Source organism: Balaenoptera physalus, assembly GCF_965194825.1.
Source record: "Balaenoptera physalus genome assembly, chromosome: 2".
Lineage (NCBI taxonomy): Eukaryota > Metazoa > Chordata > Mammalia > Artiodactyla > Balaenopteridae > Balaenoptera > Balaenoptera physalus.
In genome coordinates, this window is record NC_138883.1 from 2,942,320 (window position 1) to 2,966,768 (window position 24,449).

Sequence of the window (24,449 nt, forward strand, 5' to 3'; positions counted from 1 at the left end):
ATGCACGCAGAGGCTTGAAAAGTGCTTGTGTATTGGTTTATGCTCTCCTGTGGCACTTGGAACCCTGAGACCATGGGAACAAAAAGCAAGCTAACTCCCAAGGGGCCACATGGAAGGGAACCAAGGCATTCTGGCCAATAGCTTTCACCTGCCTTCACCTGCCAGAAATGTGTGTCAGGCCATCCTGAATCATCCAACCTCAGCTGAGCCACATGAGTGAGCCCAGGCAAGAAGAGTAGAACCACCCGGCTGAGCCCAGCCCAAATTGCCAACACACATAATCAAAGGCCAATAAGTGCTTGTTATTTTAAGTCACTAAGTTTCTGGGTTGTTTGTTACACATCAAAGCTAACTAATACAGGCACCAATAGTGTCCACTACCACAAAAAAATTTTAAAAAGGAAAAGAAACACAAGGAAAAGAGACTTCCCTGGCAGTCTAGTGGTTCAGACTCTGCGCTTCCATTGCTGGGGGCATGGGTTTGATCCCTGGCTGGGGAACTAATATCCCGCATGCTGCATGGCACACCAAAAACATTTTAAAAATTAAAAAAAAAAAAGAAACACAGTGTCCACTACAGAAATCTAGCTGCCCTAAAGGCCTGCTAACCCCCTATAACTGCAGGGATGGAGAAAAAGAGGGACTTTCTCCTAGGTCTGGTCCTTGGCCTTCTGAACCTCTGACCCTCCGGCATGCAACTCACACTGACCTGCAGAGACATCAACCAGGACTGTTCCCCGAAGAGTCAGAGCCCCCCACTCCATAAATGAGGCCTGTGGCCCAGTTAGAGACTCTGGAGCTCCTGAGGGTCCTGGAGGCAAATAGGAACTGGCCCTTGAGGAATTCCCAGAGCAATGCCTCCAAGCCCATGCTTTTTGCCCTTAGGTCTCTGACCTCTGGGGCCCCAAACTTCAGATTTGGGTAAAAGTCAGGGTCACTGGGTCATCTTTCCAGCTGCCACGGCTTCAAATTAGATCCAGGGAGCTATGTCAGCAGGTTTGGAAAATGCCAAGCTACCCCTTGCAAAACATGTTTTGGGTTTCTTGGATAAAGATGTCAATATTAAACATTAAGATTTTGCTATGATTAAATTCTCACTGGGCACAAGGAAAGAGCTGTAACTACATTTCAATGTAGCATTGGAAGGGATTTCGTGATTTTCCATTAATTTTTTTTAAATGTCAAGGGTATCTGTCTTTCTTCGAGGACTCAGCCTATGGCAAAGTTCAGGTTTAAAAAGACCCAGCGATGGACTTATGAGACCAAGAAGGAGAGGCAAAAATCTACACTTCAAAAATTATGAAACTGCTAAGTTTTCAGTTAATTCAAAAATCATCTCAGTGGAAAATTTTGTAAGGTTTCCATGCATAATCAAGGAGATCTGGTTTGGAATTGCAACTGAAATGAACCCCTGTAAGAGCTTGCTTTCTGAATAAAATGACCAACCTCAGATCAAAGGCTCTGGTGAGTGATCAGATCTCAGTACAGAGAACCCAAACGAAGGACCACACTTACGCTATAACACGGAGACAGGTCAAACCCTCCCCCTCCCCTTCCCAGCCCTGTCTCCCTCTCTCCCCCAGCCCTGCTTCTCAGCCAAGAAAGCAGACAGAAGGTGCAGTCTTCAATTTTATGGAACAATGAGATTTGCAGGAAATATTTACTAGCTATTTGGTAAATACAATTAAATTTCTGGCAGAGCTTTGCACGGCTGATTTATTAGAATTAGCTAAGGCTTACTTGCAAGTCTAAGTGGACACCACAGAGTAAAGCAGTGTAGACGTTAAAGTGCAAATGAAAAACTGGTGCTGATCACAGCAGGAGGGCAGTGTCTTCCCATCTCTGGGAGAAAAGGGCCTGGTCAGGGAGCCAAAGCCAGAGCAGATGCCCATACCAAGTGCCTTCTATGCCCTCTGTGGGTGGGCACCATCATCTCTCCCCAGCACAGTGGCGGGGAGGAAGTGGGCCTGCAGGTACCCTCCCAGGGCAGGGCTGGGAGCACCTACTCCAGGACCCTTGTCGCTGTGATCTACCCAAGGTCCCAGAGCCTCTAGACAGCACAGCCAGAGCCACGACCTCCTACCCCCCACTCCAGGGCTCGGAACACTCTGACCCCCCCGCAAACCCTTGCTTTCACCTCGTAAAAAGGACTTTCGCTCAGTGATGCCGCTCCTGGGTATCTACTCTAGAGGAATGAAAACTTCCGTCCATGCAAAAACCTGTCCATGACTGCTCCCTGCGGTATTAGTCACAGCAGCCAAAAGCTGGAGGCAGCCCAACACCCAACAGCTGAGGACTGGATAAACACAGCGTGGTGTGCCCACGCCACGGGGTACTGTTTGGCAGTAAAAGGAACAAAGCACTGACACTTGCTACACATGGATGAACCTCGAAATCACGATGTTAAGTGGAAGATGCCAGACACAAAGATCTACATACTGTAGGATTCCAGTATATAAAATGTCCAGAATCAGCAAATCTACAAGATGGAAAGTAAACCCGTGGTTGCCTGGGGCGGGAGGGAGGGAAACAGGGGGTGACCACTAAGGGTTGAGTGGTTTCTTTTGGTTGTAATGAACTTGTTCTAAAATTGATTGTGGTGATGGTTGCACAACCTTGTGAATATACCAACAACCACTGAATCGTACACTTCAAAAGAGTAGATTGTATGGTATGCAAATTACATTCAATTTTTTAAAAAGGCTTTCGCTGGCCGGGTGTGGGTGACAGTATGAGCTCTGGGTCCGATCCCAGCTCCCCCACTTACCAGATGTGGAGCTTTGGGTGACCTGCCTCGGCCTCTGCCCTCCTGTCTCCCCAGCTCCGGAGCTGCCACGGGGATTAAGTGAGCGACTCTGGGAGCTGCGTTTGGGTCGCACACAGCTTCTAGGCGAGGCGGCCTCAGGCAACATGCAATGGAGGTCCTTCCAGTTTCCAGAAAGTTCTAGAAAGAGCCTTCTCCTCCCACAGGGACCTCAGACTGACCCAGACCCAGGCAGAGCACAGCGCCATCTGAGGGTTTTGCCACAACAAGTACAAGTGGCTTTTATGACAGCCTTTGGCAGAACAAGCACGGGGACCTGAGTGACACACAGAGGGGGCCGTCCATGCTGACAGAGCCCACTTTTGTTCTGGGGACCAGGCCCTGCCCCGTGTGCCTCAGATGTAAACTCTGATTGGCTAAGCCAATGGTTCTCCTAGCCAATGACTGGCTTGGCGTAGGGCATGTGACCCAATTCTAGCCAATGAGATGTGGGGGGCTGGCTTCTGAGGGATGCTGGGAAAGGTTTCTTGGCTGATAAAAGACAGAGAGCAAAGACGACTTTTTTTCTTCTGTTGATTGGGTCTGCACGTGACACCCAGAATCGTGTCAGCTGCATCGCAACCGTTTGGGGACTCACCTGAGCACGGCAGGGCAAAAGGGTCAGAGAATGGCCCTCCAAGATGCCACTGAGGGGTGAACTGCTCAGCCCAGAGCTGCCCTTCCTGGGAAAGGACACATGGCTTTCCTTATCGTTTAATCCAGTGGGATCTGTTACTTGCAGTAAAGTGTCCTAGCTGACAGTGGGTGAGGTGCAGAGGATCCCAATCTGTAATGATGAGGGGGGTTTCGCTGATGCACGGTGTCTGATGTCAGCAGAGGGATGGCAGGTAGGCATATTTTCCAAATAGGTTTCTAACTAAGCCACTGAGTTGTTTTCTCCTGGAGACACAAGCTTTTCTTTCCAGGGCGTAGCTGCAGAGAGTATATGTCTTCTCCTGCTGTGATTGATACCTGTGCTGGGCTCTAGGACTAGTTGCTAGAAAAGAAAAAAGATGCCTTGCTTACGTGGGAACTTTGCCATTCGCTTGAAGTTTTCTTGGTGTGCCTGATCCTTGACACCAAACAAGGGAGGATGTCAATCCACTGACACTGTGACCTTGGACTCTTCTCAGAGGCACCTGAGAGGTCTCCCTGGCTGGTCCCTCAGGGAGGAGCTGCCAGGGAGAAGCTTCCGATGAAGCCTGCGAGAGATGTTTGCTCTGGCCTGCAGCTCAGGGTGGTCCCATTTAGGAGACTGTGGTCTTGCAGACCCTGGTCTGTCCTGGAAGTCAGGAGGCTGGGGCCAGTTCTACCTCTGCCTCAGTGTTTCCTTGTTTACGAAGAGGACTGGAGGATTTCCACCTCCCTCCTATCACAGACGTGCTGTGATTCCACGATGACGGTGGCAGGTGAGGAACAAAGGGCCACTTCTCCTTCTTTCGGAGAAGAATCCATTCATTCATTCCTTCATTTATTCTATGACATTAGGTGGGTTTCTTAGGCTCCACAAAGGCAGCAGTGGTTAAACTGCTTCTCAGGACCAGCGGGGGCCGTCCCGACTGAGGAGGCAGTGAACCGGAGATGGGCTGGGGCAGAGGGACACCAGGGTGTCGTGCATTCAGGACACAGAGGAGCAGCAGGGACCCCCTGGGGTCGTCGCTAGCTGTGGTGGGAAGGTTGGGAGCAGGTCTGAATCCTGTCTGTGGGCTGCAGGCAAAGATGGCTGAGAGAGGAGTGACAGAATGCTCACATCCCTTTTGGGAAGGGAACCCCGGGCAGAATGTGGACCGAGGCAGCCACGGGCAGAGTGGCCGGTGCTGTGACCAACCAGGCCTGGGGACAGCAGTGCTGAGGGCCTGCAGGTGGGAGGCTGGGATTGATCTGAGGTGGGCTAGTCTCTGTCATCAACAGGATTTGGTGACCAGCTGGCCACTGGAGGGAGAAGTCGCGGAGGATGTCGAGGCTCCAAGGGCTCCAGCCCAGGCGCCTGGGGCAGGAGGCGCGGGGAGGGTGGGTCTGGGGAGGAAGGGCTGTCACAGGCTTGGACGTGTGCAGTCTGAGGCTCCTGTCCCCCGTCCGGGGAGACACGAGGGAGCTGCGGGGATGCGGGGGTGGTGGGGCTCAGGGCTGGGAGCCTTTGAAGTGAGGACAGGGGACCCAAAGAGAAGGAAATGCACCCACAGGGCCCTGGCCGGGCATCCCTTCTCAGCAGGAAGCAGCGTTGTGGCCAGAGGCCTGGTGAGTCCCTGGGGCCCTGAGCCTCTGTAACACCTCAGAGGAGGGAGGAGACAATCAGGGGAGAAGAAATAGGTCCCGGTGATGCACACAGCCAGTGGACATGCATCCTTTCATTTGGGGCAGTAAAAATAACTCAGGCTCAGTGTCTTCCCTGGGTGCTGAAACTCCCCAATTCCAGAGTGGGGGAACTTCAGCAAGAGTGAGGTGAAGCCAGCTCGCTGGGCGAGCGTCCAGGTGCCCTCGGGCGGCCTCCTGGGTTCTGGCAGCTGGCTCCACCCCGGCCTCAGTTTTCCCATTATCGACTGTTATTGTCAGAACTGCTCCCTCCCACGATGCCACCCAGGGAGCGGCCCTCACCTTTGACCTTGAGGCCCCAGGTGGGAAAATGAGCCTCGGCCACTTTCAAGCCCCCGCTTCCCTCTCACTACTGCCTCCGAAACCCGGCCTCCTCTCCAAGCTTCCAGCAGAGATTTATAAAGATTTAATAGCTGAGGGGCGTAACGAGAGCTTAGATTATTAAGATCTCATTTCTCTTTGAAAATATCTCATGAACTATTCTCTTAAATAATTAAAACTAAATTCCACCTATCAAAACAAATGAAAAGGCGCGTTTGGCTCTGGGGTGTCCTCAAGTGACTTCTCGGGCCACCAGCCCTCTTCTGTGCACTCTATCCCCAGAGGAATTGGCTTAAAGTCCTGTCCTGGGCTTTGTAAATCCATTTTCCCCTTCTCTCAGGCCAGTGTTGTTCACGATGACACTGGCCAAGTTACTGACCTTCCCAACATACCACCGTCCTGAATATACACAGACAGGCCCAAAAAAATCATGCCGACATCAGATGTTGACACCAATTGGCCAGTCCTAAAATAAGGATTTATACATATTCTGAGAATGCGATTCTGTCTGTACTTAGGAGGTGGAATTCAGCCTCGCTGGTTGACAGTGAGCTCATCACCTCCAAAAGCCAAGAGCTTGGAGAACCCAGACCCTAACCCCTGGGGCAAGCAACGCCCGGCCGAGTCCCGTTCTGGTAAAGCAGGGGCGGCCGCTTCTGTGCGCAGCCTGCCGGCCTGGGACCCTCCCAGCACCCCGATGGCCACGCAACTCAGTCCTTCCAAACCTGCCGCCCGCGTGTCACTCTGCCGCAGAACACGCAGAGCGGGTCCAAATGCCTGTGGAGATAACTAAAGAGTGCCGGGGGGCTGTGTCTGCCAGCCGGAGGAGGGACGTCTGAGGGTGAATAAGACAAGGTCCCTCCCCTTAAAGGGCTTCACTTTAGTGGGGAAACAGCCAACGTCCACAGTGTGGTCAGGGACACACAGGTGGGGACCCGGTGCTTGGGGCCTGGGGCCATCACAGGGGCTCCCCGTGGGGGGATACCTGAGTGGAATCAGCTGGCCGGGGATGTCCAGGCAGAGGGGAGGGCGTGGCAGGAGCAAGGGCTGGAGGGGGCGCTGGAGAATGTCAGGGAGCAAAGGCGTGGAAGCTGGGGTTGATCCTGAGGGCCCGGGGGAGCCGCAGAAGGGGAGGCATCTGGGCAGACGGACACTGCTGTGCATCCCGGAGAGGGTCCCTTGGTGGCCGGCATGGAGGATGGGCGGGTGGGAAGGGCGCGGAGGGCGGGGGCAGCTTTGGGGGAGGCGTCTGGGGACCTGCCCTGGGGCGACCGCACGTGGCAGCAAGCACAAGGCCCGGGCCTGGGGAGGTGACGGAGGAAAACTAGGAGGGGCTGATGGGCGAGGGGCTGGCGAGCCCGGTGACGCTCGGGGCTGGGGCCTGCTGAGATGGGGCCCAGGAGAAGTCGAGGACTGTGGGAGAAGGGCCAGGCGGGGGCAGGTGCCGGGAAACAGCAGAAGAGCGAGTTTCCAGGACAGCGTGCTTAGTCATTCAACCGTTTCCCTCTCAGGGCCTCCAGGGACCAGGCTGTGTGTAGGGGGGGGCCACATGGGCCATCAGCACCCAACGTGTCCCTGTAGCGCATCCAGACAGGAGACCTTCACTAAAGTATCCCACGAGCGAACATAAAACCACAAATGGGACAGGGTCAGGGCCCTCCAGGGAAGTCCAGGGGCCTGGCAGGGCTTTGCTGAGGCGAGCCCTGGCTGAGCCAGGAGGAGGGGGCGTCCTGGAGGAGGGGATGGCGCCCGAAGACTGTGGGTAGGAATCTGGGGGTTATCCAAGGGTAATGGGGAGCCCCAGAAGGAACCCCATCAGGGCGCCGACGGATCCAAACTTTGCACTGTGAAGAGAGCACCTACATTAGATGCGTCTGAGAAAGAGCAGGACGAGGGCTGCAGAGCGCTTTCCAGGGCAGCCCCGTGACGTTGCACAGGCTGTGCACCACACGATGTCAGACATCTAAGAAGGTACTGTTCTCCATGCAGACACCTTAGCCCTGGGTACAGCAAAGGGACGCGTTCTAACTAAGCAGAATTATGACCACTTTCCATTAGATGGAGCGAAGGGTCTTGAGGAGGGGGTGCCCCTTTCTAAATCGTGCCTAGGGGTCACCAGGGGGCAGCACAACCACAGCTGCACTTGCCAAATGGGAGAGTCCAGAAGACCTTGGACAAAACCAGTTCTCTGGAGTGCGGGGGCCAGAACCTGCAGGGCAGGCAGCCAGCTCCTGGGAAGTGGGGAGGCGGGGGCCGGGGCGGAGGATCCAGGACGGGCAGGGGCCTCGCCAGCATGGGGGTCTGTCTGGGGCGCGGAGGCCGTGGGCCTGGGCCCGGGTTGGCGGGGAGAACATGAAGGAGACGGCTCTGCCGAGAGCGAGAGGTCCAAGCGGGGTGAACGTCTGGGTATGGGACCGAGTGTCGGCTCCAGAGGGTCCCCAGGTGGCCTTGACCTCCAGCCCACACATGACCCGGGAAGCAGGCCACATGGACGGCCCTCAGCCCCAGGGAACAGCTTAGGGCCCACCAAACTCTCAGTCATGAGAACGTTCCAGTGATGAAGCAGGCAGGCCAGTTTTTCTGGGAAATAATCTAGAGGTATTGACTGTGAGGGTACAGGCACACCTCGTTTTATCGCCCTTTGCAGATACTGCGCTCTTTTTACAAGTTGAAGGTTTGTGGCGACCCTGCGTCAGTCAAGTCTATAGGCACCATTTTTCCAACTGCATTTGCTCACTTCATGTCTGTGTCACATTTTGCTAATTCTCACAATATATCGCACTTTTTCATTATTATTTGTCATGGTGACCTGTGATCAGTGATCTTTGATGTGACTACCATGACTCCCTAAAGGCTCAGATGATGGTGGTTAGCATTTTTTTAGCAATAAAGTATTTTTAAATTAAGGTATGTACTTCTTTGAGACAAATGCTATTTATTGCACGGTATTAATAGACTATAGTATAGTGTAAACATAACTTTTAGATGCACTGGGGAACCAAGAAATTCATGTGACTCACTTTATTGTGGTATTTGCGTTACGGTGGTGGTCTGGAACGGAACCCGCAGTATCTCTGAGGTCTGCCTGTATAATTTTTGTCTATGAGTCTCGATAAAGTTATCTTCATTTTGAATTGGGAGAAAAACCATGAACACTCATTTTTCCTGTGTTGTCTCTGGGTGAAAAGAACGCTCCCTGAGCCCTGGGTGTGCACTGGATGCTCACCCCTGCCCCCAACCCCTGCGACCCCTTGGGGCACCCCAACTCCCCTCCCACCTCAGCCTGTACCCCACCCTCCAGACCTGTCCCCAACCTCTGGACAAGGAAGGCGTGGCCCTCGGTTGTGGCCCCAGCCTCGGCCCAGCTGGCCCTTCCCGATTCAGACCCTTGTAGGGATAGAGGGAGGGAGGTCGTGAGGGACCAGGAGGGGACACGGGAGCCCCTGAGTGTGGGTCATAAGAGAAGCCATAGAGTGCATCTGAAAAGGAAGAGCATCTGTCCACTTGACACAGCTAATAATAATAATAATGATGATGATGATGGTGGTGGTAGCCCCTCCCCCAGCTCACTCTGCCCAGCTCTCTGAGTGCACCTCATAATCATCTCACTTGATCCTCACTACTGCCCCGTGGGAGGTTCCATCATCTCTGTTTTAGAGATGAGAACAGTGAGGCCCAGAGAGGGGAAGTAACCCACCCAGGGTCACACAGCCCCTGAGTGGTGGAGCTGAGATCTGAGCACAGCTGCGGGAGCCTGGGCCTCCCGCTCCCACATCACAAGCAGCTCCACTAGTGAGCCCAGTTCTAGGACAGACTCACGACTTAGCATACACACGGCGCCAAAGCAGACACTTTCAGACAGGCTTGTCTGTGTTCTCGGACCGACAACCCTGTGACGGCTCCTGGGGCCCCAGGGATGGAACTTAAGAGCCCCACCATGAGCCCCGGACTCCTCTCCCCCATCCGGGCCCTGATGGAGCTGCACTGGGTTGTCTGTCCTCCTCCATGTAGGTCTCCCGGTGACCACTTCCTTGTTCCTGATCACGGGAGACCTGGTCTCGGGGTCTCTGAGCCCTGGGCAGGTGGCTCCCTGCAGAGTCCGTTCTGTGGGGTCCTGGACCGAATTGCTGCGGCTGAAAAGCAAAGGGTTTTGTGGATCTTTAAGTCTCTGGGTGTTTTGTAGGAGCAGATGTCTTTGTCAACATCATCACCTTCTTTTCCAGGCCACCTGGTTGAAGCTTGCACCTGGCCAGGCCCCAAGGCCCAGATCTGATGCGCTCTCTGGGTGTCCCTGTCCCGAACCCCAGTTTCTGCACAGCCGTGCTGAACAGTGCTGGACGAGGCCAGGTCCTGTGTCAGGCCCGACCCAGCTGAGCAGTCTTTCTGGCCCCAGGGATCACGGGTTTCTCTGCCCCCGCCCAGCCCTCCCAGCAGAAAGTGCCAGTGTTATCATCACCCCCGGGGGCAACCCCCCACCCAACTGGATCAGGAGCCACTGGATAAGTACCAGCTTCCCCTCCTTCTGATGGGCCATCCCGAGGTGTGTGGCACACGATTTCTCAGCGTCCCCAGCAGACTGAGCCCGGGAGCCTGCACGGGTGACCAGCTCCATCACTGTGCCTGCGCCGGCTCCGTCCAGGCTCCTCCTTGCCTCCCGGGATCCGCTCAGACGAACTGCTGGGACCCAAGTCCTTATTCACTCTCTGCTTTCCGGGCACTTGACGGGCCGTGGTACCTCTCTGAGCCCCAACTTCCCCACCCGCAGGGGGGCATAAGAGACCTCGCGGCCACCTCAGGAGGTTTGGGAACTGACCCCAGCGTGGCCTGGGCTGTGACCGCAGGGCTCCGGGCCCTGCAGACTCCAGGGAGAGGGACTTCCCGGACACAGGCCCGTCGCGTCCGCTTCTGCTGGGCACGGTGCGGGGCGGGGCCGTGGCAACGGTGGCAGCTCGGGGACGCGGGCAGCTGGCGCACAGGGCCCTGCTTTTCTCACGGCGACTCCGGGTTAGGAAGGACCTGTGGCACTTGCAGCCCCGCGGTGCGGCCTGGTCCAGACGTTGGCTCGGCCCTGACGCCCAGCTCTGGGGAGAAGTCGCTCACCCGGGGAGCCGAGGGATGCAGGCCCGAGTCTGCGAGGAGGAGAGTTCTGCAGGAAATCTCACAGGCTTTCCCCCAGGCCCTGCAGGGACCTGCAGTCCTGGCCGTGCCGCCAGGGAGGGGAGCTCTCTGGGGCCCAGAGAGGCTGGGACACAGTGCTGTACAGCAGCCTTGGAGCCGAAGGCACTAAAAATAGCTGGGGCCTTGCCCCTGAACCCGCTCCCCCTGGCCACCCGGCAGGTGGGGGGTCGGGAATAGGCCCCAGCGTGGCGGGCGGGGGAGCCTCCACCTCCCAGGGGATGACCCTCCAGCTGCAGCCAAGGATGAGCCCGGCGGTGGCACCCTAGGTCCTGGAGCTGAGCTGCCGGGGGAGCGAGGGAGGGGGCATCCGCCACCCTCAGGGACCCTTGTCCGGCAGGGCCTGGGAAGCAGGCCCCATATAATGAAGGGACAGGCCACCCCAGCTTGAGGGCCAACCACAGCCCCTGCAGCCCCAAGGCAACGCCCTGGACTTCAGAGCCAGAGCTGGGGTCCTGGTGCCTGTGTGACCGGGGTGTCCCTTAACTCTCGGGGTGCAGTGTCCTCTCCTGCACTCAGGGACCATGAGTCTGCCCTCACAGGGGGACGGGAATGGGGGGGGGGCACAGGGAGCGGGCGGCCGAGCCTGGCACCCGGCTCAGGGGGGCCAGGGAGGACCCAGTCCCGTGTGGGCTACATTTCCGGGGCCAGGGCGGGGAAGGTGGACGTGAGCTGGGCCAGTGGATGGGCGAGCTGGGCATGAGCATCTCGGTCGCCCGCACAGAGGGGACAGAGGCCGGGCCCCCAGCCCCGGGCCGCCAGCCCTGGGCCGCCAGGCCCGCCCTGTGTTCCCGCACGGCTGATAAGAATAAGCTGCTGCCGGATGGTATTTCAATCCCAAATTTCTCAGAAGCAACATGTTCTGCAGGCTAAAATGGTTCGGTAACCAAAATACAGCAGCCGGGGCGCCAGACGTCCGGGGTAGAAGGCCGGCCTACAGTCTTTGCCGTCCAGCTCATGTCTTCAAAATATCGCAACTTGTGAACTATTCCTGGCGTGGCCAGAGGGCACAGGGTTTGCGGTCAGCTTCCTTTCTGTTAGTAAGTGTGGGCACCCTGCTCCCAGGCCTGGGCTCGGGGCACTGCAGCGCCGGGCGCCTGGGAGCAGGGTGCCGGTGCTGCCCCCGTGCCCCCTCGAGAAGCTGGTGGCTTGCAAGGCTAATCTGGCGTTGGAGAGACTGACCACAGCCCAACCCTGTCCCTGACAAGACTGCTGCCCTCCCTCCAGGGTGGAGAATCCACTGCGCACCCACCACGGGCACCCCCCTCGGCAGGTCCCCTGCCGGGGCTGCAGCATGCCACCTGCCACACAGGAAGCTCCCTGCCCGGCACAGCTGCCTGCCGGTGGGAGCACAGTCCCCAGGCTGCAGCCAGCAGGGGTGGGCACCTGGCTGGGCATCTGGCTGGGCGTGGAGGGACGGACGGGCTGGAGGGGAGGGCCGGGGAGGGGGCGGGAGAGCCAGCGTTCCCCTGCCCACGGAGCCTCCCTGAAGGCCCTATCCCCCCCTGATGGCATCCTGCCAGCTGGGCAGGACAGGGGATAGAGCTGGCTCACCTTGATCCTGGGCAGACTGTCGCCCCGCAGCCCCAAGCCGGCCAAGCAAACAGCCCCGCCCGCCTTCCCTGCCCCGGCGGAGGCCTTCTGAGCAGACCGGGGCCAGCTCTGCCCTCCAGGCGCGGCACGTATGCTTGGTCGCCGTCATGAAGCACCAGTCTGGGGTAAAGGGCCCAGGGATGGGCAGGCGCCCCTTCTCTCGGGGCTCTTGGCGCAAGACTGCCGTCACCGCTCACCTCCTCGCCTGGTGCACAGGACGCCCGAAGAGGCAGTGGCCCTGCCTTGCTGGTGACTGAGCGCGCTCCCTGCGGTGGTCCAGCCAACCTGCTGGGACCCCTGCCCTCTCCCCGCCTCCTGCCCGGCTTGGTCCCCAGCTACCCAGCTCTGCAGGCACGGCAGGGGCCAGCCTCCGGGGCTTCCACCACCTCAGACCCGGCTGAAGAGCCGGCTCCCTCCTCGGGACACCCTCCCTTTGTGGGAAGCACAAACCGCCCTCACTCCTGGGGCGGGCTCACTCCCCAGCGGCTCTCCCAGGGAGCCTGCTTCCCAGGGCCGGTCCCGATGGAGGGAGGGCGTGTGGAGCAGCCCCCTGTGTGCTGCGCGCCCTCTTCCGCTGAAGCCTCCCCTGCCCCGGGGACCTGGCCCCACTAGTGAGTCACTGCCTGCTGGCCCAGGATCCAGGCTGTAAACGCTGCCGGTCCAAGCGGGACGGAGGGTCCTCGGGGTCACCAAGGGCACGGCGGCCCGCTGGAGGGGGGCACAGGGCGGGAGGGGCCGCTTGGGCTTCACCAGTGGCTCTTCTCCTCGGCTTCCGGGGCCGCCACCTGCACCTGATGTCCCTCAAGAGTGGACTGAGGGCCAGGACAGGGATTTGCCCCCAGAATTCTCCTGGAATCCCTGTGCCCGCCCCCGAGAGCCACCACAATGGCTCCTTGGGGACTTTGTACCCCAAGCCTGCTAGGGGGTCCTGGGAATGGCAATGGCCCCAAAGGCACTGTGCCCCCTTTCCACTCCCCCTACATGCACGCAGGCCCTGGATACCTCCAAGGTTGCTTCTGGAAGTTCCTGGAGCCCAGGGCCTCAATGAGTTCACCCGCCAGCCAGGCACCTCCCTGGAAGGCCATGTTCACTGCGTGGGCCTCGCTTCACCTCCCCAGGGAACAGGCTGGGGCTGGCATCTCTGCTGAAACCATGCTTGACTGAGGGGCCTGAGCTGCCCCACTGCTGCCTGGTCCAACAGGGAGGGCCCTTCCACAGCTGGCCTCCCCACCCGAGGAGGAGAAGCCTGACGGCCCCTCATCCCGGCAACTCTTTCCCCCAGACCTGGAGTCCCAGCTGGGCTCGCGGTGGCCCAGGCGCCTCTGGCCACGTGGACGGGACCTGAGTGCCGGGACCACGCCTGCTGCTACTGTCCAAGCCCTCAGCCAGGCCATCGCTCCTCCGTCCCACAGACGCTCTCCGCTCCAACCCGGGCCCGCCTTGGAGACCCAGCAGGCTTCTGCCCCATCCACACTGCATCCACCCTGCCCCACGGCACTGACGGTTCCAGGGATGGGGGACCTCAGAGGCCCGGAGAGGCACGCGTCCTGATGGGTGTTGGCAGGGAGGGAGGCCTGGTGGGAGAGCCTCCAGATCACAGGCCCTGAAGTGACCCAGGGCTGGGCTGAAATCCTGCCTCGGCACTTCCTGCTGCAGGATTCTCCAAACCCCCGTCTCATAGACAAATGGGAGAAATGACCGCTGTTGGGAGGAGGAAGCCACGTGAGGTGACTTACCAGTCACCGCGCAGGCTCAGAGGATGGGCTCAGGAGATGGACCGGACGCGGGTGGCAGGAAGAGCCGGGGCCGTGCAGCCGTGCTGTTGAGGTGTCAGGGCCCAGGTGGCCGTGGCTCCAGCCCCAGTGTCCAGCCTCAGGGGCAGGGGTGGGTGCAGCCTGCGGCGCCTGTGGCCAGGAGCCAAGGCAGCGGGGTTCTCGTGGAAGTGCTTCTAGGTTGCAATGTGGGGGGCTGTTCCCAGCAGCGGGGCCTCGGGCCTGCTTCTCATCCCTCCTCAGAGATTCTGTGGGCTTCCCCATCTTCCTTCCGGAGTCCTACATCATTTAGTTATCTAGCTGCTCCATCGGTATTGTGAGGATTTGTGTCCTCCCTCTAGCTGTCAGACTGCGTCATGCGTTTCGAAGCTGTTATTAGGTGCATACCCACTTATAACTTTATGTCTTCCTGATGAACTGACCCTTTTATCATTACGAATTGTCCCTCTTTGCCTCTAATAATATGCTTTGCCTTAAAGTCTATTTTGTGCGATATTAATATAATCTCTCCAGGTTTCCTAGGTTGTTTGCAAGGAATACCCATGTAATCGTGCTTCTCAGATATTGGAATTTTTACAAAATAAAGGTTTGTGGCAACCCAGTGTTGTCAGATGATGGTTAGCAGTTTTTTGGCAATAAGGCATTTTAAAATTAAAGTATGTGCATTGTTTTCTAGACAATGCTATTGCACACTTAATAGACTGTCGTATAGTGTGAATATAACTTTTATGTGCACTGGAAAACCAAAAAACTCCTGTGACTTGCTTTATTGCAATATTAGTTTTATTGCAGTTGGTCTGGAACTGAACCTGCAGTATCTCCGAGGTTGGTCTGTATCTCTTTTTCCACACTTTTACTTGCAAACTATCTGTGCCTTTGTGTATAAAGTGTGTCTCTTGTAGATGGCATAGAGCTGGATCTTGCTTTTTCATCTAGTACGATAACATTTACCTTGTAATTGGAGTTTTTATTCCATCTATATAGAATTTCGGTTGCAACTAGGTTAGATTTAGATCTGCCATTTTGCTATTTGTTCTGTCTTATCTCTTTTGGTTCCTTTTTCCCTGCCTTCTTTTGTGTTCATACAGTATTTCTTAGAATCCCATAATTTTCCCATTGGATTTCCAGCTATATGTCTTTTCATATATTATTTTTCAGTGGTTGCTCTAGAGATTAAAGTATGCATTTTAACGTATCCCAATCTACATGGAATTAGTATTGGATTCCTTCAGGTAAAATACAGCCACGTACATCTCCATTCACTCTGCCATCTATATTACATCTTTGTTATAAACACAACAATACAGTGTTAGTACTTTTGCTTTAAATAGTAATGTCTTTTAAAGGAATTAAGAAAGCAGAAGTAATACAGCGTGCGAGTTAGTTTACTGCCTCTTAGCTCCAAATCTACCCTTCTTTGTCCTGCATTGTGGAACTGGAGCTGGACCATGGAAATACCTTTTGCCTGCTGGACGATCCTCCAGCATCGTCAATAGAGGGCACTAGAGGGCCACTGCAAGGCCATAGTCAAGCCACAGCTTCTCTTCCTGGTTCCCAGGTGCTTTTCATCCACCTGTGGCACAGCCGCCAGCAGCTGGCAGGAGGCCCACCAATGCTCACTCTCCAACGAGTTTCCTGGCTAACCAGTGGGTCACTTCCTATGAACCAGCTTCAGCCAGCACTGTTCTGTCCTGTTTCTTCACCACTGCTAGGCTGCATATTCCATGGGGGGGGGGGTGTCTGAATTTCAGCCTTGTGGCGGGAGACATTCCACCTTCTCACTTTATCCCCCTGAGCACTAGACAAAGCAGCTGTTTTCTGCATTTGGTATTCCTGTAATCCTTAAAGTTCTCTTTTACCCACTTTAGTAGTTAACCATCTCTTACCAATTTATAATTGTTAACATTTCCCTGTTCACATTATGAGTGGTTCCTGTCTTCTGGCTGGACATTGAGTGATACATCTAGTCTTTTACCCACATGTTTACCACTTCCACTGCCATCCATTCCTACCCATAGATCACAGGTGTCATCTGAGTTCATTTCCCTTTACCCTAAACAACTTGCTTCAGCATTTCTTATGGTGGAGATCTGCTTGCGACACATTTTCTCGATTTTTGTTTACAGAAAATGTCCTTATTTTGCCTTCACTTAGAAGATTTTGCTGGATATAGAGTTCTTGTTTGATAGTTTTTAACTTTAGCACTTTGAATGACATTCCAAAATTTTCTGACTTCTATTGTTTCTGTTGAGAAGTCAGCTGTCAGTCGTAGAATTGTTCCCTGTCCATATAACCTGTTGTTTTCCTCTCACTGCTTTCACGACTTTCTCCTTATCTTTGGCTTTCAGCAGTTGGACTACAATGTTCTGGGGAGTGGTTTCCATTGTCTTTATCCTGCTTTAGGTTCACCAAGATTCTTGGATTTTTAATTTAATGTTTTCCACAAAATTGGGGGTGGTTTTGGCTTTATTTCTTCAAAAATGTCACCTGTCCCTTTCTCCATTTCCTCTCCCACTGAGACAATTACATATATATCGGCTCCTTTATATTGTCCCCCATATCTGAGGCTCTGTTCGTTTTTCTTCAATCTTTTTTCTCTCCATTTTTGGGGTTAATTCCTATTGATCTATCTTGAAGTTCACTAATTCTTCTGCCATCTCTAATCTGCTATTCAAACCATCTAAAAGAACCCCACAAATTTTTCATTTTGGTTTTCATACTGTTCAGCTCTAGAGATTCATTTTTAACAGTTTTTTAACTTTTGAGTTTCCCTATCTGTTCACTAATTAAGATAATTATACTTTAATTATCGATACGTATTTATTTTAAATTTTATTTATTTATTTATTTTTGGCTGTGTTGGGTCTTTGTTGCTGCACACAGGCTTTCTCTAGTTGCGGTGAGCAGGGTCTACTCTTCGTTGTGGCGCACAGGCTTCTCATTGCAGTGGCTTCTCTTGTTGTGGAGCACGGGCTCTAGGCATACGGGCTTCAGTAGCTGTGGCTCACGGGCTCTAGAGCACAGGCTCAGCAGTTGTGGCGCGCAGGCTTCATTGCTCCACGGCATGTGGGATCTTCCCGGACCAGGGCTCGAACCTGTGTCCCTTGCAATGGCAGGCGGATTCTTAACCACTGCACCACCAGGGAAGTTCCTTGATACATATTTACAACAGGTGTTTTGAAGTCTTTGCTAAATTGAACATCCGGATCCACGTGGAGTCAATTTCTATTGACTGTTTTTTCCTGACCATGAATCATATCTTCCCAATTCTTTGCATGTCCTAATTTTTGGTTGAAAATTGGATATTTCAGACAACATAGTGTAGTGTCTCTGGATTCTGTTGTGTTCTTACAATGATTGTTTTGTTGTTGTTATTGTTTTAGAGGGACGTTAACTTGCCTGTATTCAAACTACGAACTCTGTCTCCCACGGCTGGGTGCAGCAGCTGCTATCCTTAGCTTGTAGCCCCAGCTTTTGTTCCTCTGCTCTGCCGGGGATACTCCCCTCTGCCTGCATAGTTTGGCTGGCAGTCAATCAAGGATCTCAGTAAACTTTATACTCAGCGGCTCATCCTCTCCGTGGTTTCCTTGTTTCTGAGATTCCCTCCTAAATTCACAGCTTCTCCACCATCATCAAGTTATATCCTCTGATACCTCAAGCCAGTAAGGCTACAGCTTTCTACCACCCATGCTGTACACAGTTGGGGAATGCACTCAGATAAAAAGCAGTAAACTCACAAATCTCATCTAGTGTAACTGCCTCTCAAGAGTAGATCCCTGTCTGTTCTTCACTGAGTCCGTAGCACATGCATAGATCTGTGGTCAGCCAGGGATTTGAGCAAAAGGTTGACGCAGATTCTGAGTGTCATCCCTTCTGTGGTTCTCTCACTTCCAGAGGTTTGCACGGGTTTTTGTTTTTTTTTTTAAAATTTATTTATTTTTGGCTGCGTTGGGTCTTCGGTGCTGCACACGGGCTTCCTCTAGTTGCAGAGAGTGGGGACTACCCTTTGCTGTGGTGTGTGGGCTTCTCATTGTGGAGCACGGGCTCTAGGTGCGCGGGCTTAGTAGTTGTGGCGCACTGGCTTAGTTGCTCTGTGGCGTGTGCGATCTTTCCGGACCAGGGATTGAAGCTGTGTCCCCTGCATTGGCAGGCGGATTCTTAACTACTGCGCCACCAGGGAAGTCCCTGCCCGGGTTTTCTTTCAGCTCTGAACTCTGTTCTCTGCTACTTCAAGATGATAGCGATGTGGTGCCCTGCTGCTGTTTTTCTCCACTATGGCAAAGGGCATCATTGGGCGGCATCATCGGGGAGAAACACAAACTCACAATTCTTATCCCTTTTAGTTGCAATTTTTCAAGAAGAATACTTTTCTAGTTTCTCTCTGCTTAGGGGTGCTTTCCAGTTCTTTTAAATAGTTGGGATGCATTTGTTTCAGTATTTTGCTCAAGTTTTATCATTGTTATCTGCCGATGGGGTGGCTTGACCACTTCATTCCACCATCAGTACTGGAAGTGTTCATTCAGTACCTCCAGTGGTAAAATACATATGACATAAAATTTACCATCTTAACCACTTTTAAGTGTACAGTTCAGTGGTATTAAGTGTATTCACATTAACCATCACTGCCAACCATCTCCAGAACTCTTTTCATCTTGCAAAACTGAAACATGGTACCCATGAAACAATAACTACCCCTCCCCCAGCCCCTGGCAGCCACCGTTCTACCTTCTGTCTCTGAATTTGCCTACTCTCGACACTTCATATAAGTGGAATCCTACAGTATTTGTCACTTTGTGGCTTATTTCACTTAGCATAGTGTCCTTGCTATAGACTGAATGTTTGTGTCCCTGTAAACTCATATTTTGAAACTTAACCCCTCCAGTGTGATGGTATTTGGAGGTGGGGCCTTTGGGAGGTAATTATGTCATGAGGGTAGAACCCTCATGAATGAGATTAGAGCTCTTATAAAAGACATTTCAGGACTTCCCTGGTGGTGCAGTGGTTAAGAATCTGCCTGCCAATGCAGGGGACATGGGTTTGAGCCCTGGTCCAGGAAGATCCCATATGCCGCGGAACAACTAAGCCTGTGAGCCACAAATACTGAGCCTGCGCTCTAGAGCTTGCGAGTCACAACTACTGAGCCCACGTGCCACAACTACTGAAGCCTGCGCGCCTAGAGCCCGTGCTCTGCAACAAGAGAAGCCACCGCAGTGAGAAGCCCGTGCACCACGAGGAAGAGTAGCCCTTGCTTGCCACAACTAGAGAAAGCCCGCGCGCAGCAACGAAGACCTGATGCAGCCAAAAATAAATAAATAAATTTATATATATATAAAAAAAGACATTTCAGAGAGGTCCCTTGCTCCTTTTGTGAGGACACAGAAAAGACAGCCATCTGGAAACCAGGAAACAGGCCTTCATCAAACACCAAACCTGTTGATGCCTGGATCTTGGACTTCCCAGCCTCCAGAGCCGTGAGAAATAAATTTCTTTTGTTTATAAGCTACCCAGTTTATGGTATTTTGCTATAGCAAGCCAAGTGGACTAAGACAGCCGTCAAGATACAACCATGTTGTAGTATATACCAGATTCCCTTTCTTTTGAGACTGAATAATATTCATTATACACATATGCCACATTTTGTTTATCCATTCATCTGTCGGTGGACATTTGGGTTGTTTCCACCTTTTGGCTATTGTGAATAATGCTATTATAAACATGGGTGTACAAATATTTCTTCAAGACCTTGCTTTCAATTCTTTGGATATACACCCAGAAGTAGAATTACTGGGTCATACGATAATTCTATTTTTAACTTTTTGAGGAAACTAACGCCTTTCTAAGAAGTCCCTTCTTTTGCTTAAATTGGCCAGAGTTTGTTTCTGTCACTAGCAAGCTGAGTCCTGCAGACACTCACCCTCACCCCCAGATTGTAGCATCCTCACCCCCAGACTGTAGCATGCTCACTAGAACGGCAAGTCAGAGGACTGCGGGCTGCCAGCCTCCCTGGAAAACAGAGCCAGAGGAAAAAGCTCTTTATCAGCAAGTGCGATGCAAGGAAGAAGTGAGGAATAAAGGAAGCAGCAAGAGCAACTAAAAGAGGGCGCATCGCTGAGCCAGCCATAGCTTCTGGCCAAGCGATTTGTTCAGTCTCGTGGTCGACCTTCAGAGAGGCTGTGTGGAGCTACTCCATCTCTGCAGAGTCCAGGATGTGAGAGAGAAGAATTAATAGGCTGAGTCCCACCTCCGAAGGCTGGAGTCCACGGAGGGCATCAACACCTGTTGCAGTGCCATGTGGCACACTTGTGGGTACTGAGAAGATCCTGCTGTGTCTTGCACTTCAGCAGTGGCAGGGAAGTCCCAGGCCTGGAGGCGAGGGGTACAGAGTCTGGGTGTGAGGTGAAGCACTGATGCAGTGTGCCTTGAGCACCAGTAGTCCAGGGGCAGTTGCTGCTGCAGCACACCTGGACCCACGATCACGGTAACAAACAAGCCAATGCAAGGATGCAAGGACCAGAGAGCAGGGCATGTGGGCAGGTCTAGGGTGATGTGTGAAGTGAATGTAGTATGGGGGTGGAGGAAGTGGGGAGATGTTGGTGAAAGGGTACAAATATTCAGTTACAAGATTAATAAATTCTGAGGATCTAATGTACAGCATGGTGACTGTACTATAACAATTCTGTATTGTATACTTGAAATTTGTTGAGAGTAGATCTTAAATGTTCTCACCACACATCTTAACAATATTAAGCCTTCCAATCCACGAACATGGGATATCTTTCCGTTTATTTGTCTTCTTTAATTTCTTGCAGCAATGTTCTGTAGTTGCTGGTGTACAAACCTATTCCTTCCTTGGTTAAGTTTATTCCTAAGTATTTTATTCTTTTTGATGCCAATGTTAATGGAATTGTTTTCTTAATTTCAACTTTTCAGATTGTTCATTGTTAGTATATAAAAATTAAACTGATGTTTGTGTGCTGACTTTGTATCCTGCTACTTTGCTGAACTTATTAGCTTTAAGTTTCTTTGTGGAATCTTTAGGATTTTCTATATATAAGATCATATCCATGAACAGAGATAATTTTACTTCTTCCTTTCCAATCTGGATGCCTTTTATTTCTTTTTCTTGCCTAATTGCTCTGGGTAGGGCGTCCAGTACTATACTGATAGGAGTAGTGAAAGCAGGCATCCTTGCCTTCTTCCTGATCTTAAAGGAAAAGCTTTCATTCTTTCACCATTGAATATGATGTTCACTGTGGGTTTTTCATGTATGGTTTTTATTATGTTCATTTAGATTCCTTCTAGTCCTAGTTTGTTGAGTGTTTTATCATGAAAGGATGTTGAATTTTGTCAAATGCATCTTCTGCATCAGTGAAGATGATCATGTGTTTTTTTCCTTCATTCTGCTAATGTGATATGTTGATTGATTTTTATATGTTGAACCACCCTTGCATTTCAGGAATTAATTCTCCTTGGTCATGTGTATAATCCTTTTAACATGCTGCTGAATTGTTTGCTAATATTTTGTTGAGGATTTTTGCATTAACGCTCATAAAAGATATTGGTCCATAGTTTTCTTTTCTCATAGTGTCTTTCTCTAGCTTTGGTATCAGGGTTACCGTGGTCTCATAAAGTGAATCAGGAAGTGTTCCCTCCTCAATTTTTTTGGAAAAGTTTGAGAAATACTGATGTTAACTCTTTAAATGTTTGATAGAATTCACTAGAGAAGCCATTGGGTCCAGGATTTTTCTTTGTTGGAAGATTTTTTTATTACTGATTCAATCTCCTTACTAGTTGCAGCTCTATTTAGATTTTCTACTTCTTCATGATTTAGTCTTGGTAGGTTTTGTGGCTGTAGCAATTTGTCCATTTCATCCAAATTGTTGGTGTACAATTATTCATAGTCCTCTTACAATCCTTTTTATTTCTGAAGAATCAGTAGTAATGACCCTACTTTCATTTCTAACTTTAGCAATTTGGGTCTTCCTTTCCTCTTAGTTCATCTAACTAAAGGCTTGTCAACTCTGTTGATCTTTCTGACAAACCAACTTTTGGGTCATTGATTTTCCATTCTCTATTTCATTTACCTCTGCTCTCATCTTTACTATTTCCCTCTTTCTGCTACCTTTGGGTTTGGTTTGTTCTTTTTCTAGTTCCTTAATTTGTAAAGTTCACTTGTTGATTTGAGATCTTTGTTTTTTAAAGTAAGCATTTATTGCTATAAATTTTCCCCACTGCACTGTTTTTGATGCAATCCCTAATTTTGTTATGTTGTGTTTGTATTTTCATTCACCTCTAAGTATTTTCTAATTTCCTTTGTGATTTCTTCTTTGAGCCATTGGTTAAGAATGTGTTAATTTCCACAAATTTGTGAATTTTCCAGTTTTCCTTGTGTTATTGATTCCCACCTTTATCCTGTTGTGGTTGGAGAAGATACTTTGTATGATAGCTATCTTCTTAAATCTACTAAGACTTAATTTATGGCCTAACATAAGTCTATCCTGGAAAATGCCCCATGTGCACTTGAGAAGAATGTGTATGCTGTTATTGGGTAGAGTGTTCTGAATATGTCTGTTAGACATACTTTACTGTGTTGTTCAAGTCCTCTATATTCTTACTTATCTTTTGCATGGTTGATCTATCCATTAAGATTGGGGAATGAAGTCTTCAGCTATTATCACAGAACTATCTATTTTTGCTTCATATATATTAATGGTCTGTTGTTAGGTGTATAAATGCTTATAATTGTTTTATCTTCTTGCTGTATTTGAATGTTTTATTACTGTATGTCCTTTTTTGTCTTTCATAACCTGTTTTTAATTTAAAGTCTACCTTATCTGATATTAGTATAGCCACCCCTGCTTTCCTTTGACGATTATTTGCATGAAATATGTTTCCATCCTTTCACTTCCAACCTATTTATGTCCTTGGATCTAAAGTGATTCTCTTGTAGACAGCATATAGTTGGACCATTTTTTAAAAAAGAAATTCATTCTGCCCATCTCTGTCTTTTGATTGTAGAGTTTAATCCTTTTATGCTTAAATACTGATAAGGAGGGGCTTACTTCTGTCATCTTTCTATCTGTTTTCTATATTTCTTATTGGTATTGTCATCTCTCATTTCCCACATTACTGTCTTCTTTTGTGTTTAGTTGATTTTTCATAGTGAAATGCATCCCCTTCTTGTTTCCTTTAGCATATATTCTACCACTATTTTCTTTGTGGTTACCATGGGGATTACATTTAACATTCTAAAGTTGTAACACTCTAATTTGAATTTACACCAGCCTAACTTCAATAACATACAAAAACTCTGCTCCTTTACAGCTCCATCTCCACATCTTTTAGTTCTTGATGTCACAAAATTACATCTTTATATGTTTTGTGTCCAGAAGCTTAAACTAACAATGGTTTTTCTTTTAATGCATTAGTCTTTGAAATTATGTAGAAAACAAAATATGGAGTTATAAATCAAGGCCAAAATATTATTATCTTTTAGATTACAATTGACACTTGAACAACAGGTCAAAAATCCGTGTATAACTTTACAGTTGGCCCTCTGTATCCAAGGTTCTGCATCTGTGGATTCAATCAACTGCGGATTGTGTAGTACTGTAGTACATATTTACTGAACAGAATTTGCGTATCAGTGGACCCACACAGTTCAAAAACCAAGTCGGTGGAGGGTCAACTGTAATTTGCTTTAAATATACTACTCTAAGAAAATAAAAGTGGAGTTATAAGCCATTGTTACAATAATAGTAGCTTTTACAGTTGCCCCATGTTTACCTTTACTGAGGTCTTTATTTCTCCATACGACTTCAGGTTACTGTCTAACGTCCTTCCAGATCAGTCTGCAGGACTCTCTTGAGCATTTCTTGCAGAATGGGTCTGGTGGTAACAAACTCCCTCAGCTTTTGTTTATCTTCTCTTAACTTCTCCCTCACTTCCGAAGGGCAGTTTTGCCAGATATGGGATTCTTTTTTTAAAAATTTATTTATTTAATTTATTTATTTTTGGCTGTGCTGGGTCTTCGTAGCTGCGCGGTCTTTCTCTAGTTTCGGCGAGCGAGGGCTACTCTTCATTGCAGTGCACGGTCTTCTCATTGCAGTGGTTTCTCTTGTTGCAGAGCACAGGCTCTAGGCGTGCAGGCTTCAGTAGTTGTGGCACGTGGGCTCAGTAGTTGTGGCGCACGGGCTTAGTTGCTCCACGGCATGTGGGACCTTCCTGGACCAGGGCACGAACCTGTGTCCCCTGCACTGGCAGGTAGATTCTTAACCACTGTGCCACCAGGGAAGCCCCAGATATGGGATTCTTGATTGTGGGTTTTTTTTTAGCTTATCAACCCACTGCCTTCTGGATGCCAATGTTTCTGATGAGAAGTCTGCTCATTATCTTATTGAGGACCCCTTATATGTGCTGAGTTGCTTCTCTCTTGCTGCTTTCCAGATTTTCTTAGGCTTTTGATGGTTTCA

General features: G+C 50.9%; 1 long non-coding RNA gene across 1 annotated transcript in view; it reads left to right on the forward strand.

Moving 5' to 3' along the window:
- The first annotated feature begins 14,304 nt into the window (after positions 1-14,304).
- Positions 14,305-24,449, forward strand: part of LOC309655694 — a 250,612-nt gene continuing 240,467 nt past the window's right edge. The window contains exon 1 of the long non-coding RNA XR_014260945.1: positions 14,305-24,223. This is a non-coding gene — a long non-coding RNA (uncharacterized lncRNA). The remainder of the gene's footprint in view (positions 24,224-24,449) is intronic.